Consider the following 15,802-nt stretch of genomic DNA (forward strand, 5'->3'; position numbering starts at 1 on the left):
TTACAAATTTGAGCAAGAGTATTCTCAGATCCCTAACCTCAGACCAGCTTCCAGATTCATCCCTGATTGTGACTACAATCCAGCTTCGAGATCCATCTCAATCATTAGACATAATTCCAAGGGCGACTCCCATGTCATCTTCCCCTTCATTTGCTCTGCCACAGGTATAACCCCTCTCTCCCTTCATACCCTTACCTCTAAATAGCTTACTACCCCTCAAATCTCTCCAAAATTAGATCTTAAAATTTCCCCTTGTCCTAGACTATTAGGTGGCTATAACAGAATATCATAGAATGCATGGTTTATAAACGAAAAACATTTATTTCTTACAGTTCTGAAGGCTGGGAAGTCCAGGATCATGGCACCAGCAGATTCAGTGTCTCGTGAGAGCCTGCTTCCTCGTTGATGGCTGTCTTCTTACTGTAACCTCATATGACTGAAGGGGTGAGGGATCTCTCTGGGGCCTCTTTTATAAGGGCACTAATCCCATTCATGAGGGCTCCCCATTCATGGCCTAATCACCTCCCAAAGGCCCCATCTTCCAGCACCATCACATTAGGTTTTTATCATATGAATTTTTGATGTCACAAACATTCAATCTATAGGACCCATTTTTCTCCTCCTTTTCCTCTTGCACCCAAAGTTTACAGCCCACATCCTTCATAAAGCAAATTGTTGGGATTTCCATGGTCCCTCATTGGCCCTGCCTTCTCTAATTACTGACTACCCTGCTGACCTTCCAAGAATTTTTATTGAAGATATTTCTGCTCACTCCATTGCCTTATAGTTATCCCCAAATGTTCAATTATCATAAATTGTATGCCAAGTCTCCCCTTTAAAATATGAGACCCCCCCATTAAAGGATGGCTTAAAATTGTGCCCAAATAAGCATTTTGTAAATCCTTTAAATTTTTATTACCCATGAATAACAAAACTAAAATTAAAGCTCCATTAGGATTATAGTTTTGCCACCCCTCTCTATCCCAAAGGGCACTCCTCCCCAATATAACTTGTATAATCTGCCAATTAGGTCTGGGCTCCTGGGAGGTTGTCAAAACCCCCTGAACCTCCACAGTGACTCTTCATAGAATAAGTTCGTTTAAAATTTTCATTTATATTGTGGTAAAAAAACATAAAATTTACCATCTTAACCATTTTTAAGTGTACAGTTTTGTAGTGTAAAGTATATTCACATTGTTTTGAAACAAGTCTCCATGCCTGTTTCATCTTGCAAAACTGAAACAATATACCCATTAAAAAACAACTCCCATTTCACCCTTTCCCCAGTCTCCGGAAACCACCAGGGGCTTTCTGTTTACTTTCTATTTCTATGAATTTTACTACGTTGGATATCTCATATGAGTGGAATCATACAGTATCATTTTGTTACCGGATTATTTCACTTAACATAGTGTCCTCAAGGTTCTTCCATGAGGACATTGACAAGGTTTCCTTCTTTTTAAATGCTGAATAACATTCCATTGAATACATATATATATATAATACATTTTCTTCAAACATTCACCTGTCAATGGACATTTCAGTTGTTTCCACCTTTTGCCTGGAATAATGCTGCAATGAACATGCAAATACGTCTTTGAGATTCTGCTTTTAATTCTTGGTTAAATACCCATACATGGTGTTGCTGGATCATATGGTAGTTCTATTTTTAATTTTTTGAAGAATCCCCATACTGGTTTCACTGCAGCTGCACCATTTTACATTCTCATCAGCAGTGCACAAGCGTTCCAATTTCTCCACATCCTTGCCAACACTTACTGTATTGTGTTTGTTTGCTTGTTTTTGATAGTGGCCATTCTAATGAAGTAATATCTCATTGTGGTGTTGATTTGCATTTCTCTAATGATTAGTGATGTTGAACATCTTTTCAAATGCTTTTTGGCCATTTGTATATCTTCTTTGGAGAAATCTATATTCAGATCTTTTGCCCACATGTTAATGGTTTTGTTTGTTGTTCAGTCATAGGAGTTCTTTGTATACTCTAAATTTAATTTCTTATCAGATATATGTTTTGAAAATATTTTCTCACATTCCGTGGGTTGCCTTTTCACTCTGTTGTTTCCTATGATAAGTAGTTTTGAAGTTTGATATAGTCCCATTTGTCTATTTTTTCTTTTGCTGCCCATGCTTTTGGTGTCATATCTAAGAAATCATTCCCAAATCCAATGTCATGAAGTCTTTCCCCTATATTTTCTTGTAGAAGTTTTATATTTTTAGGTCTTACGTTTAAATCTTTAAACCATTTTGAGTTAATTTTTGTATATGATGTAATGTAAGTGTTCAACTTTGTTGTTTGCATGTGGATATTCAGTTTTCTCAACATAATTTGTTGAAGAGACTGTACTCTCCTTATTGTGTCTTGGCACCCTTGTTAAAGATCACTTGGCCATACACATGAGGGATTTTTTTATGGGCTCTTTGTTCTGTTTTATTGATGTATATGCCTGTCTTTATGCCAATACAACAGTTTTGATCACTATAGACGTAGGAAATTTTGAAATCAGAAATTGTGAGTCCTCCAAATTCTTCTTTTTAAAATTGTTTTGACTATATTGGACCCCTTGAGATTCCATATAAATTTTAAGATTTTTTTTTCTGTTTCTGCAGAAAATGCCATTAGGATTTTGATAGGGATTGCACTGAATCTATAGATTGCTTTGGGTTGAGTGATAGTTAATTTTATGTTTCAACTTGATTAGGCCAATGGGGTGCCCAGATATTTGTTCAAACATTATTCTGGGTGTGTTTGTGGATGAGATTAACATTTGAACTGTTAGGCTGAGTAGAGTAGATTGCCCTCCCTAATGTAGGTGAACCTCATCCAATCAGTTGAAGACTTGAATAGAACAAAAGGGCTAAGTAAGAGAGAACTCCTCCTGCCTGACTTTCTTTGATCTGGGACATCATTTTTTCCTGCTTACAGACTTTAACTACAATATTGGCTGTTCCTGAGTCTAGAGCCTGTCAAACTCAGGATTTCAGCTTGCTGACTGTAGATCTTGGGACTCACAAGCCTCCATAATCATGTGAGCCAGTTCCTTACAATAAATCTATTTATCTTTCTCTATAGAGACAGATAGATACAGATATAAGTATAGATACGCAACTTATTGGTCTGTTTCTCTGGAGAACCCTGACTAATACAGATAGTACAGATATTTCAACAACATTAAGTCTTCCCATCTATGAACACAAGATAGCTTTCCATTTATTTGTGTCTTTAATTTCTCTCAGCAATATTTTGTAGTTTTCAGTGTACAAGTCTTTTGCCTCCTTGGTTAATTTTATTCTTAAATACTTTATTAATTTTTATGCTATTGTAAATGGGATTGTTTTCTTAATTTTCTTTTTGGATTGTTCATTTATTAGTGTATAGAAATGCAACTGATTTTTGCATGTTGATTTTGTATCCTGCAACTTAGCTGAATTCATGTACTAGCTCTAACAAGAGGAGCTGCTCTTGGTACTTACACCATCATACAACAAGCTAAAATTATTAAAGCCAATCAGGATACGTCCAAATCCTCTATTAAAATCATTCAAGAAAAATTAAAGTGGTCAATAATATTACTAGAATATTTAAACAAATGTCATGTGTTCCCACTGACTTATTTTCTTGGTTGTCCTCTTCAGCATAAGATGATTTGATTAGAAATTTATTTCAAGGTTTATTCATGTTAATTATAATATGGTATTTAGTTATTAGGCTCTTAAAACTCATCCTTAAGCAAATTTAAACTCAATTCAATTAAACTTGGAACTTATGAGTTAACCATCATGGGTGAATTGTGGTAAATTAGAAGACTGAAGTTTTGACAGTTTTCAAGTCTCTTTCCCTTTTACTCCACATCTGGGGTATCTGATAAGAATGCCCACACTCCCTCTAGCTTTTGACACTGGCAGAAATTTCAAACCTGATCCCTTCACCCTGTCCCCTACCAAGCACAATAAAAACCCAAAGCCATGGGCTCCCCTCTTGGGTTCTGTTTCACTCTGCAGTGAACCTGAGCCCTTCTCTTTGGGGAATCATTTTTACTGTTTACTATGTGAGTAGTAACTTTATTTCATATTGATAGGAGCCTATATGTCATTCGTCCTGACATACACAATTCCTGGATGGGAGCTATTCAGATTCCAACAGTGGATACAAGGCATCCAAATACAACTGACAAAATCAGACTTGCTGTGTGGTAATAAGGGTTCCTTATAGTCCTCTGAAGAAGTTACTTACATCTCTTGGATTCTTCAAGTGGACTATCCTTATGGCAAAACAACCTTTCTCTTATACTGATCATATCTCAAGCTTAACTTTTTTGCATAATTTTAATAGATTCATTCCTTACTTATGGATGAGGATAAGAAATAGTTAAATGAAAGGAGGAAACAGAGAATCCTCTTCTGACACACCAAGAAGACTATCCTGTGAAACTTTTGGCAGACAATCTGCTGGCCTTTCTTCCCAGAGGCAATACTCTAATATCACAATGTAGAATAGAGAGCATGATCTATATTTATACAGGGACTTTCTCAACATTTTAGCCCCCTGTTAGTTGTGTGGGGGTAAAGGGAGAGGGTATTGACTTAAGAGCTTTCCTCCTAGGACACAGGAGTGGGTGGTATTAAGTCTACATTTTGGAGTGGCATACATTCACAGGTGAAGTGGTAATGCCTAAGCCAAGTTGATGGCAATGGAGACTGAAAACATGAGTTGAGTGTTAGAGATACTGTAAAGGATGAATCTCCAGAATGTGTATTCTTACTGAATTTGGGGTTTAAAGAAGAGTCAAAGATGACACTGAGATGTTGAAGTTTTCAAGCCCAGGAGGAATTCAAAAGGATAAGCAGGCTTCAGTGGGAAGATGAGTTCATTTTTGGACTTACTGAGTGTGAGGTATCTGAGGAACATCCAAATGGAGACTTTCAGCAGGTAGTTGGAAATGCTGTAGGGCCCGAAAGCACAGTCTGTAGTTATGAAATATCAGTTCACATGATGTGTCCATAAATCCAACCATGAAGGACTTGCTTTCTACTATGACAATTCCTAAGGTAGATCCTGACTAGGACACAGTTGCTTAATAAATGTTCCAAGGAAGAAAATGCTGAGGGTGAAGATTTGCTGTCACGAACAAAAAAGATTTATTTGGGAAATTAACATAGAACGTATCTCTCATGCAGAGCTGCAGAGAAGCAGCTATAGATTTCCATGATTATTCAGGGCCTCTGTAGTAGGTGCAATGTTGCAATCTGATATCCTAGCTAATGCCGAAGTTATTTCTTAGATTTGGTTTGGACAAGGCATAACTTCTTAGGTTTACACTTGCTCTTAGCCAAAAGGCCGAGAAGCAATATAACTTCTTAGGTTTAAAGTTGCTTTGAGAGATATTGCTGTCTCTCATAGGTCAAAGGCAGATGCTGGTACCAGGAGAAATAACACCATCAAATGCTGGCAGGGCGTTTTTTTTCTATGAATTTCACCTTGCATTGTTTTACACAAGAAGTCTTGAAACAAAAAAAGGGAAATTAATAATGAAGATATTCTCAGCCAGATGGCAATAGTCTTCTTTGATTGAAGCCCATTCTCTACTACATAGCTAAATTCATCCTTTGAAATTTTAATTTCCTGTGAATGACCCTGCACTCCTCCCTAAGATGAGAGAGGGCTGGCTGCAGCAGAGCACACTTCAGCGTGCATGCAACTTTCCAACCTCCCCTTTTTCATTGCTTTCTCAATAGCCTGGCTATTCTCTTCCAAGACAGAGAAAAATGATTCCCTAGAAATGGAACTTCCTCATCTCTATGTGGTAAAGAGCTCATATTCATTTTCTCAGCCTCTCCTAGCTTCAAAAAGGATAGTTATTGTTAGCATGGACTATTCTTGGAGCCAGAAATGCTATGATTAGGGCACTTCATCAACCAAATCACAGTTGTTCTGCCTTCCCATAAGTGATGCACTGCCATCCTCACCTCCTATTAGATTGCTCCAGGAAAAAGGGTTTGCTATAACTAAATGGTTTCATACAGAATCTTTACTTGTCTAGGGCTTTGGTTTGTAACAAGTCTTCTCTTCCAGGGTGGTGATGCACAATATACCTGGGGCCCCAGGCAGTACCACAAAACATTCAGGTTATTCATTTATTTCTTGATGTAAAAGTTGCACTGAAAAAGCTTTTTAAACATTGAGAATTACACACTCTCATTTGCTTTTGTCTTGTCCTTCCTTCCAAGCATTTAAAAGTCATCCTATGCAATTTGGAGGAAACAGGAAATAGCTTAATTTAACTTCTGTATTCTTGCATTATATATGTTGGTGAATATATATATTTAAATACATTCAATAGGCATTCATACACAAAACTATATAGATACTCAAACTGAAAGTGAAATAGATACATTTTGTCTATTTTGGCACACACATTCTTGCACCCACAAATTAGATATGGTGCTAATTCAGATCTACGTAAAGGAGTGAGAAGAAAGTTTTTAGTGGGGAATGTCCAAGTTAATGTCTCTTTCCACCCAGTGAGAGTGACTCATTCATACTGGAATGTCATTAAAATGTGAAAAGATGAAAGAAAATGGATTGCCAATAAAATAACTAAATCCTGAGACCTTAACTCTCTCAAAACATGTAACAATACAACAATTATAGTAACAAAAAACTGTTTCTCAGATATTTGGAGGAATGGTTGATTCCAGGGCTAGAGTAGGGTAGACATAAGAGAAACCTAGAACATCTCACTATACCAAAAATATAATGTTTATTTTTTATTTTATTGGGAATGTGTCACAAGGATGATTGAAAAGGTGTCCACTGGCCAAATCTGAGACAATTTGAGCAACAGAATTAAGTAAACCATTGATAAAAATAAGAATTCATGAGTCCACGCTGATAATAATAGATAAATATATAAATAAAAATGGGATAAGGACTCTTTCTTAAAGTAGAATGTTGAGGTCTATCTGGTGAATGTAGAGGGAGTATTGAAGGTGAAAAATTATTTTCCAACAATCCTAGTAAAGTTTGGATATGCAATAATTATCAGTGGAGACTGGATCTCTAGAGAAATCATGATGAAAAGTAGGATATTTGCATGGTCTTAAGGTGACTCCCCACAGACTGCTTACTAGTTACAAAGGAAAAGAAAAACAGTAATTTTACCAGGAAGAAATCAGGCAATACCTTGACTCAGTGGTCAAAAGTCAAAGAAAAGCTGTGGAACTGTTCCAGATTAAAGGAGCTTAACAAGATGTGACAATGGTATGTGATACTTCATGCTTAGACTGGATTCTTATTTGGAGGGGAGCAGTGTTATAAAAGACACTCGGGGTTCAACTGACAACATTAGAATATGAAACATACATTAGATAAAAAGTATTATATCATATTTTTAGGACCATGATGCATATAACTTACCCTCCAATTGTTCCGAAAAAATTATATTATCTATACGTGTATTGATATCCATCTATTGATCGAGCACACAAATACAAAACAAAAGAGGTAAAATATTAATAACAGATACATCTTATTAGATGGGATCCAGATGTTCTTTGCATTATTTTTATTGTTGCATATCTTTAAGTCTGAATTTATTTCCAAATAAAACATTTTTTAAATTGATTCCTAATAGGAAAATCCAGTAAGCGAATATAATTTCCCCTTCCATTTTGATGATTGGTTTGCCAATAAGGTATAAATGAGTAGGGGCTAATCAATTCTGTAGTGGCTTGGAACTATGGCTTGAGGTTAAGTCCCACACAACTTCACAATCACAGTTGCAAAGGCTTGGTAAGCCTCAGAAGACCTTGGGAGGAGACTGGACAAGACTAAATAATGTTGATGGATTTTATGATATTGTTGAAAACTCAAACCTATGGTTATTAGTTACAAGACATTGCTTAGAAATCATTGCACTATATAACTTTTTTCATTAACTTACATAAATTGTTTATATGTGTATATATATGTGTGTGTGTGTGTATACACACACATATGAATAGCAAATCATAAATGTGTTTGTAATGTCAGTTATATGCATCTGGTAGTGACTGACAGCATAAAACTTGAAGTGTAAAACTGAAATTGCTGATAACCTCTCAGATGAGAAGCAAAGCTGAGAGGAAACTGTTGCAATTGTATGTTCAAATTGTGTTATACTCTTGACAAAAATTAGCAGTGATTTGCTCCATATATTTGTATGGCATTTATTTCAATTGTATGTGAAGTCCAGCACTTCTTCACTTTTATGTGAGGGAACTCCTCTTGCTGCTGCTACTACTTTTAGTGGTAATAATAATAATCTAGCAGTTGGTGATTTTCAGCCATAAATTCAGGTGTGCAAAAATCATACCCTCTTTCATTCACTATGACTCATTTTTTGACTCTGAGCTCTTTTTCTGCCTACTAGCAAGAAAATTAATCTGATATTTACCAAGCCCTTTCAATTTAAGATTTAAGTGTAGTCAGTTAATGGTCTGTCCCTCCTCCTTCTCCACTTTTCCTTAAGAGATGTTATAAGGTCTAGAGGTAGTAGAACTTACATATCATGCTGAGGGAGGGCATCTGGTTCTCTCCGGATGTCTTTGAAATACTGGCTTCCACTGAGAAGTTTGAGGGTCTAGTCCTCAGGTATGTTCACATACACACATCACGTCTTGCTATTATGTTCTGGGTGCCGGTGGTGTCACCATTTTGTTTTCCTGGCAGGCCCCTTAATTCTGCATCCTTCTTCCCAACAGTGAGACCCTTCAGGTTCACTGGACTCTTCTTAGGCCTCCTGTGTCCCTTGTGTGCATGTGTTGGATACGGAATCTCAGTTTCTGTTGTTGCTTGCTGGAGCAAAAAGGATTTTGTCCTGATAAAGCCAATTTGTATATTGGGACCCACAAAGTGGAGGCCACCATAGTGGCCCGGCTCACGTCACAAATCTAACCTAAGTTAGCTTGCATTTATGGGAAACACCTGTCAAGAAATCCTAGCACACACTAACCACAATCCCCCAACTCAGCTTTAGCTACTTTACCTCACTCTAGAAAATAGGACCTGCTAGCTTATGAGGAAATCCCCGACCTCCTAGCCAGTCATGCCCTGTTTCCGGGTTGCCTCTTCCAATGTTCTATAAAACTTGCTCCCGCCGCAAATCACTTGGGAAGAGTGTTCCACTGATTGTGAGGCACTGTATTCTCCCAATCCATGGATTGTTTTTCCTTGAATAAAGGACATCAAACTCATTACTAAATTGTTTTACTTTTGTCATTTGACAGTCCTCATGCCAATCTGCTAAGATACTTCACAATCATTATTACTCTAATGATCCTATGCCACACTGGACCTGAGGCTTCTCTACAAGACTTGCAGTTTCCCTGGGCTACATCTTGCAAAGCAAGACATGGATCTCTTCTGATCTGAGTCCTCCACTCCCCCAAATGTATTTTGGTTTTCTCTCTTACTCTGCTACCTCTAACAATGACCCTCAGCCAGGTTTCAACACAGAGTGGAGAGATAAGGCAGAGAACCTCGTCTCAGACCAATGATTAACTTGTTAATCTGCTGGTATGGATTGAATGTTTGTGTACCTCCAAAATTCATATGTTGAAGCCCTGACCTCCAATGTTATTTTAATTGGAGGTAGGGCTTTTATGGAGATAATTAAGGTTAAATGAAGTCATAAGGCTTGGGGCCTGATCCAATAGAATTATTGTCCTTATAAGAAGAGATGCCAGGGAGCTCACTCTCTCCCCTCTCTTTGCAATTAATGGAAAGGCCATGCGAAAACAAAGCAACTGTTTACAAACCAGGAAAAGAGTCCTCACCAGAAACCAAACTCTGCTGGAACCTTGGTCTTAGACTTTCCAGTCTGTAGAATTGTGAGAAAATAAATTTTTATTGCTTAAGCTATACAGTCTGGGGTATTTTGATTCTCTGTTTGGCTTCACCAATTGACTTTGGCTCATTTTGGGTGTGAAGGCTAGTTCTAACTTCGTCATGTAGGCATCCCTAATCTATACTAAAACTATATGCCAGTATATCTCAAACTTGAGTATGTATCAGAATCAATTGGAAGGCTTCTTAAAACACAGCACTGGCCCACATCCCAGAGTTGCTGCTTCAGTAGGTCTTGGATAGGGCCCAATGTTTTGTACGTCTAAGAAGTCCCCCAGGTGATATTGATACTGCTGGTCCAGGGACCACACTCAGAAAACCATGGCTATATAGTATAGTATATTATTGTATAAACACTTATACTTTAGAATCAACTCGCAGCAGTTATTTAGGATGTAAAATTCCTTAGGCTCTTGATTCAAAATAAAGCTTTTGAGACTAAAACAAATATAACAACTCTTCCTTCTCAGAAGGCTTGCTTTTGCAATTCATAAGTGCCTTGATTTTCAAAGCTATTATCTCTTCTAAAAGTTTTTAAAAATCTGTTTAGAAATTTGAATGCTTCGTTTTCTTTGGATTCCTTTGTGTCCTCATTCCTTTGGGTGAAAAATGTCTCCAGATGCTTTGAAAACCAACAATTCAGTAGGTGGAGATTCTCATGGAGGCAGAAAAACCTAGGGAAGGAAAACATTAGTTACCTCAGAAATCAATCCTGCCAAAAAAAATAACTTCCATTTATTTAGTGTTTATTCCAGGCACTGTCCTGGTGATTACTTGTGTTTTGTGATTTAATTCTCACAATGAACCTCTTCAAAATATGTGGCATTTTTGTTACTGTTGTTGTAGTTGTTGTGCCCACTTACAGTCGAGCAAAATGAGGCTTAGAGAAGTTGAGACTTGTCCAAGGTTTCAAAACTAGCAGAGCTGAAATTCTGACCCAGGCCTGCCTGACTACAGCTCTGATAAGTAAATGACAAGCAAGAGGATATAGTGGAGTATATGAGGAAGCCATTTGGTGTAAAACTAATTCGGCCTGACCTTGTTTTTCCAAAAGGGCCTACGTGGCCATTGAACATGCATTGTATATATGCTTTAAGCATTTGCAATGTACCAAAGACAAGAACAAATGCCCTTAAGATAAAAATGCAACTTCCCCTGCATTGGCATCTCTTTAAGGTTAAGCATACTCCTTAGGCTAGGAATTGATTTCTGTGCCCACCCTGTGACCACCCTATTCAAGACAACAGACCTACTACCTGCTGTGTCCATCAAGACAGCAGACCTTCTACTTGCTGTGTGAATAGCCATGCCAGCTAGGAAATCTCACTGCTGTTGGAAAATGGATATCCCTATCACATGTGATGTATGCTCTTTGTACCAAGAAGGTATATAACCACTCTGTACACACCACTTCTTTGGTGACCTCCTGAGGAAGGAAGGCCCTGGGCTAGCCCTCAGATCTGGCTCATAATAAACTCACCCCAATTTTGATTTATAGGTTGGTTATAGATTATTTTCATCAACATTTCTTGGTTTAGTCAGCAAGATTTCAAAGCAACTCACTGGAGATCACCTGGAATCTACCCTGAACTGGCATTTGGTACAAATAAGGACTCATTGAGCCCCTCCAGATCACTACATTCTTTAGGTGACCCTGGTGAGTTCTCCTGAAACCTGGGCTTCCTTAAGTTGATGGTCCAGAGTTTATATGGGAAGTTTCAAATCTTAAGACTAGGTATCTTAAGGGGGTATCTTAAGATATCTTAAGACTTAAGGGGGTACTGGTACATACCCTAGGTAAGAGGAACCTAGGGGGAGAATTCCTAGGAAAGAGAAATCTATGGGGAATTTCCTAGGCCAGGGGAGCCTAGGGGGAACTTTGGAGTGAATGGGACAGGCTGACCTTTTTAATTTGGCTTTAAATTGGAAAAAGATGTGATTATAAAATCTGAACAAACTGCTTGATAGAGAAATGAGAGACTGAACATATTCAGCTCTGAAGGAAAGGGACACTGCTCCTCCAGGTCGAAAGACCTTGTCAGGTGACTTAGAACTTTAGCGGGAGTTTTGGACGGTCAAATCCTCACGACATATAGTGGCCCCAGAGGGAACTCCACTATCTTTCATGTTAATTAACTAAAGGCTTATCTGGGGAAGCTCATATGAGGGTTGGTCCAAGCTCCAAGCTCCCACAGTGGTTTTAGACAGCTGGTGAGAGAAACCGAGGCATGTAAGAAAGTGTTTACAACCTTTCTCTAGGGAATAACACTAACAAGCAGCACACGTCTGACCCACTACACTGTCCATAGGAATTGTTCAGACTTTATAGCAAAACAAAACTAAAAGAAAGTCAAGAAATCGAGCTTCTAAAAAAGTCCAACCATTTCTCGAATGGGTGGCCTCTCCTCCAAATTCTGGTTGGTTTCATGCTGAGACTTGCAATTGATTAACAAAAGAGAATATTCCATCCCAGATTCCTAAGAAAGAAAGAAAAAAATGAGAAAAGAAGTTTTTACAGACATGGTCTGCTATCAAACACCCTTGCCCAAAAATCTAAAGAAAATGTCATGTTTGTCTGTTGTTTATGCGTGTGGCTACATGTGTGTTATAAATGTGTGATATTTCACCTCCGGATGGTATAATTTCTAAAGAGCTCTATTCAACTGACTTAAAGTAGGCGCTTACAAAATTTTTCTTCCAAATGCAACTAACCCAAATGTCTTTCAAGTTAATGTGATATGAAGTAATCTTTGGTAAATGAAAGCTTATTTAAGTTCATTGCTTTGGCTAAAATAGGATTGTCCTCAGAGTTATCAACATTGGATATGATGCAGACATGAAGCCTTTATTCTATGTTTATTGATCAAATAAGCTGATGTTACCTCTATTACAAAACTGGTTCACAAAAATGACAGCTTAAAATGATGGCCAATTTTGTCTGATGAAGTCATATAGGCAATTTAAATAATTATTGAGAACAAGTAACTAAATAGATGTGAAAAAGATGAGTGTTGGGTGATATTTTAATAATTATGTGTTATGGTGTATGTACTTAAAATAGCTTCTAAAATCTCTTTTGTAATTTGAAACTTTGAAATTTTGCTAGGTTAATTTAAATGATAAAAATTCATTAACTATCTAGATCATCTCTAAATAAGATTAAATATTAGACATTAACTATTAAATATAAGTTTATCTATTCTTGGCTTCTTATTAAAGAAAAACTAAAAGGTGTTTAGGTCTATTAGTAAATATGTTTTGTACTTTATTAAAAGGTTGTACTGGGGCCGGCCCAGTGGCACAGCACAGTTAAGTTTGCAGCTTCCACTTCTTGGTGGCCCGGGGTTCACCGGTTTGGATCCTGGGTGCAGACAGGGCATGGCTTGGCAAAAGCCATGCTGTGGTAGGCGTCCCACGAATAAAGTAGAGGAACATGGGCATGGATATTAGTTCAGGGCCAGTCTTCCTCAGCAAAAAGAGGAGGATTGACAGTAGTTAGCTCAGGGCTAATCTTCCTCAAAAAATAAAAATTAAAAAAAAATAAAAGGTTGTACTATGAAGTAACATGTTTTTAGAAACTATAAAAGGTATTTATAAATTGACCAAGCCAGAAAATGCTAATATAAAAGAAAGTTTATAATTAGTTACTTCTTAGTTTTTACTAAAAACTAAGGGTTCTAAGTGTTAAAAAATTCTAATATATATGATTAAAGCTACTAAACATTAAGGAAAATATATTTGTATTCAAGGAAAGATATATGTTTTCAGTAAAGAATGGAAATATTTTGCTTGTTTTGTTAAGAAAATTAAATTTGTCCCAAAGTACTAAGAGGAAAAAAGAAAGGCACAGGACAAATTCTGAATGTAAAAAGAAAGTGACAGAAGGTTGATGCAATTAAAACTCTGAGGAGTTTTGCACATGGTCAAGTTGGCTAAGATTGAAACAAATATAATTAAGTAAATGAGTTTTAATATAAAAAGTAAACTGGTACAAGAATTAGAGTTTGGCTTTCTCTCTTAAAAGGGATAATTTTATTAAACTCTCAGTATATTCTTTATAAAGGGGTTATAAAAGATTTTTATTTTTGAGTAAGTGTACCTAAAAGACAGAACATCTATTGTTGTTAAAATAATTTCGTATGTTCAAAAAGACCGTTAAGGTTTTTTTTGACTGTTTTAACTCTGCCCTTGACTGTTTCTTTTGTCACTTTGGTTAAATGGATAACTGAGCATTGATTCACAGCAACTCTTATTTCACGGTGACGAGATCAGCAACCCCTTGATCTCATTTCCACAAGTATTTTAAAATCTTTTGATATTTTTGACAAGCTCCCCATAATTCATATCCTAAATGAAGTCTTTATTTTGACCTTCTTATTTGAGAATTTTCAGAGGACCCCCGGGACTTCTCAAAGAAATTTGTTCTCTCTTTCTATAAAGCCTGGCCGGGGAGGGGGGAGGGGGCGGAAACTAACTAGGCTTGTTTGGTATACTAAATTGCATGAGAAGCATTGTCAAGTAAATGATGAAAAATCTTCTTAGATTATATTGTGTAGGTAAATATTATTCACTATTTTAACCCTGCTACCTTGCTTCCAACATCATGAGGGAAAGACCATGACTGCGTTCTATTATTTAATTGGTTTACAGGTGGATCTTATTTAAACAATGAGTAAGGATGTCATCAAACTTGATATGCTGCCCAGCCTCAAGAATGCCTGCTACTTTCTGTTAACTCTGCTAACCCAGTAAAAGATTTCTTTCTACAAGCTCAAGAAATCACCATGGAAGAAAAAAATAAAGGTGGCAACAAAAGGGGAAAAACAATACTTTTAGAAACTTTCTCCCACAGTGGCTGACAAAGGCTCTACCTGTTGTGCTATATGCCCAAAATATAATCTAGGGAAACTATTTCATGAATTGCAAGGCCACTTTCCCCTTCCTAAGGGACCCTTTGAGGTATGGCAATTGGACTTCATCCAAATGCCTTCTCACATTGGGTTGAGGCCTTTCCTTCAGTAAAGCGATGGCTTTAGGCAAATTATGATTTTAAAGAATAATTCCAGTTTAAGGAATTCCTACTGAGTTATACAGTGACCAAGGAACACATTTCACCAGACAAATAATTAAATCTATTTGTAGCATTTGGCCAACAATGCAGCATTTCCACTGTGCTTACCATCCTTGACCCTCAGGATTGATGGAAAGAACTGATGGTACAATTGACATTCAATTGGCAAGGCTTTCAGAAGCATTTACTCTCTCACAGCCAAAAGCTCTTCCACTAGTGCTCCTTAATCTTAGATCCACACCTTTTGGTAAACATCAGCTGTCTCCTTTTGAAATAATAATTGGACAGCCCATGCCATCAGATGAGTAAATATATGAGCCAACTTTGCTTAAGGGGAGATATTACATTGTTGTCAGGGTCTCATCGAGGTGCTTAAAAGAAATCAAAGGTTGGTAGCTGATTCTTTTCACAGAGAGCTCCCAGACCCTAAGGATCATGGACTATAACCTGGAGAATATATTTATCAGAAGAGGCATCAAATAAAAGAATCTTTGTAGCCCTGTTGGAAAAGACCATACCAGGATGAGAAGAAGATGGCATCTGTTGTAGACAGCTGTCCCAAGACTCCGGACCAGGTCTGTATCCCCAAATTTATATACCCTCATTTAAACCTTTGTTATGCTTAAACTGTGTTCATATTTTATAATTGTTACATTTAAGGTTTCAAAATACTATCACACTTAAGGGAAGTGATTGATTTGGAACAGACTGGTCTTGGAGGCCACACATTTATCAGGTGGCTCCTAATGAAATTCAGTGGTTATGTGGAACAAATCTCTGGCTTTTGCTACTGATTGGATGGCTAAAACACTGTACCCTGAGTTTCC

The sequence above is a fragment of the Equus caballus genome, chromosome X, assembly GCF_041296265.1.
Source record: "Equus caballus isolate H_3958 breed thoroughbred chromosome X, TB-T2T, whole genome shotgun sequence".
NCBI lineage: Eukaryota > Metazoa > Chordata > Mammalia > Perissodactyla > Equidae > Equus > Equus caballus.